Below are 2,841 nucleotides of genomic sequence, written 5' to 3'. Positions count from 1 at the left end.
ATTTTGAGTGTACACTGGTATAGATTTATATAAGAACAAACTTTTAAAGGTATAACAAATTATAATATTAATTAAGTAAGGCCCTAGTTATAACAGCTATTCATACTTGTTGAAGAATATATAACAATAATTATCATTTTTATATATGTAGTATGTTAGATAGTGTATTGTTGAATTTTTGCATTTTTTTTGTTTCAATAAAAAAAAATAAGTAGGCTTGCTAAGGCAAAGGGACATAACTCGAGCTTCTCTATTTTTATATGTCTCTGACGTCAGACACATTTTTGACATCGGGGTTAGTTGTCTTTTACGGCTTATTTCTAAATGAATACGAACGCTGTGTTCCGAATGATCAAGGAACTATTTTTGGAGATGCTCCTAGCGCATGCCTTTAGCTAGAAAGACCGTAAAGCACGTGTTTACTAAGGAAAACAACGAGGAGAAAGCAAACGGTAAGTGTGTTTTGACTCACAAAATGTGAAAGCACCTATCTAACTATGAAATTTTAAATATTCAATGCTTATTGTTGCTATTTATAATAAAAAGCAGATGAAAGACGCAAGACAATATCTGTATTTTAACGAAAATTTAAGTGGTGTGTTGATGGCCTCGTTTCCGTTCAGAAATGGCGGCTCCCATTGCAAGCATCATTTTCACACTCATTTCAGCCTTTTTCAACTTAAAAAATGTATCTAATATGTTTTAATTGAAGTAGTAAAACTGTTTTTCATGTTATCTAAAACAGTAAGAGTATAGAGTAGCTTTAATAAGATTTACATGGTTTCGCCAGAATGACAACAGAGAAAATTCGAAATCCAATATATTGCATTTGTTTTCTTCAATTCTTCAATGAGTAAATGAAATGATGAATGGTAGGTGTTTCAAATATTGTAATGGCATTTATTCACAATTTTCAACAGATCAAGAGTATGTCAAGAAATTTAAACAAGAATCTGTATCAAATAATTGAAAGCAGGCGAATAGGATATTCTGTTCAACAGTATTACTTTGTTAAAAGAATTCTGGATGGTCGTTTGCTTATTGACAATTGTTCGGATTATGCCAGGAAATTACTAACCCTATTGAACAAATTTACTAAAGAAGTATATGCGGACAACACCTATGTCAAAGTAAGGGAGATTTTTGAGACTAAGGTAGAAGACTATCTCCATCAAACAACTGACTATTTAGAAACATTTATTGAGGAGATAGCTGAAGACGTCTTTTTCAGGAGGAAAAAGAAAACGATTGGTTTCACTGACATACCGGAAAGCATATATGAAATAAATCGAGCAGCACTTGAGAACAAAGGAATCAAAATGACTGTTTTAGATGACTGGGATGCCATTTGTTAAATAATCCTCCCCATCCAAAAAACAAATGTAAAAAAAAAAAAACATGCCACTAAGCAACAGAGAAGCTTTAGACCTTTTTGAAAAAATAAAGCAGGACAATATACCACTCTGTAGAATAGATCAATTTTTTCAAGTGTACGTGGCAAAAAATGAAACTATTAATTCAGATGCACTGATTAGGAAATTGAGACGAACAAATGAAAATTTAAAAAAAAAAGAAGGGAAAATATAGAACTGAATTTGAAGTTTTACAATTTGAAATTCCAGTAGGTACCACAAATGCAAGTAATGTTAAGAAGTCAATAGTGGAATCATTTGAAACAGAGGCTGCAAATATGGCTATCAAGTCAATGGAAAATATTTTAAAAGAACAACAAATTGAAATTAAAAATAGAGAACTTCTTTGTGAAGAACAGATAGAGGCATCTAAACACCTCCAGGCAGAGACCTTGAAGTTGAATGCATGGCAGTTGAATGCATGGCATTCCAGTTGTACAATGTATTTCTATTATTAGAACTTTTGGGAAAAGGATGATGTTCAAGTTGCTACTTAATTTGTTGGAGTACAAACATTTTTTTTAACTGTTTGATTTTTGTTCTCAATTCAGGTACTATTGAAAAACTTTTGAAAGTTGCAGGCATGCCAAGTTTGTTTTGTTTTTGATAGTTGTTGTTGCCATTATTTTCTCAATTCTTAATCAAATTTTTATGTTGGTGTTGGATGTTATATAACAATTGCATTTACACTTCATCACTGAAAGAAAGAGAAATTAACCATTTTAATTTCACTAAAGAACTCAACAATATATTTTTTTAAAAAGTCATTTAACTCATATAAGTTGTTGTAAAGGTTTAAATAGCTCATAAAATATATACTTCTACTTTATTTCAGACATGTTAGATGGTAAGAAATGGTTTTTCATGGACCCCACATGGCGCATACAGACGACGTTAATGCTGTTCCTTGTTAATTTTTGAAGGTAACAAATGGTTTAAGTCTTGCTGAGTTTTCCCTCCTGTGTATTAATTGACTTAAAATATCACCATGAATCAATATTTTTTAAATTTTTTTTTCAGACACTGAGGAAAAGAACTCCATAAAGGCCAGAATAGCCTGATGGCCAGATTAGCCGGACGTGTTAATTAATTTGTTAATTAAAAAATAAAAGTGTTTGTTTAAAAATTCAAATTGCATATTGTTGTTTTATCATTTGGCTTGAGTTTTGTACCAAGAATATTTTTTTCTTGGTTGTGAAAAGGTATGAAAATGAAGGTGACAATTTGCCTGTAAAAATTAAATTGTAGGCATTGAAATTGCAAACTTCAATTTTTTTTTAAAAATCATGGATGTTAAAAATCTTCTAATACAATGCATATTTAGTTTACACTACTGGCTTTCAAAACCCCTGTCCGTATGAAAATCCCCTGTCTTTCTCTGTAACCTACAGCATTTCCACAATTATCTACGGTATATCTACAGTCTGGT

General features: G+C 31.1%; 1 long non-coding RNA gene across 1 annotated transcript; it reads left to right on the top strand.

The window, feature by feature from the left end:
- Nucleotides 1–207: 207 nt before the first annotated feature.
- Nucleotides 208–2,544, top strand: LOC133204077 (uncharacterized). The gene is made up of 3 exons (XR_009723533.1): nt 208–452; nt 2,248–2,335; nt 2,433–2,544. It is a non-coding gene; the product is annotated as an uncharacterized LOC133204077 (long non-coding RNA).
- Nucleotides 2,545–2,841: the final 297 nt, after the last annotated feature.

The sequence above is a fragment of the Saccostrea echinata genome, unplaced genomic scaffold (genome assembly GCF_033153115.1).
Source record: "Saccostrea echinata isolate AGI-Se365-2 ecotype Australia unplaced genomic scaffold, CSIRO_AGI_Sech_v1 ptg000052l, whole genome shotgun sequence".
Classification (NCBI taxonomy): domain Eukaryota; kingdom Metazoa; phylum Mollusca; class Bivalvia; order Ostreida; family Ostreidae; genus Saccostrea; species Saccostrea echinata.
Note: the sequence above shows the minus strand (reverse complement) of the source record. Positions and strands in the feature narration are given on the sequence as shown.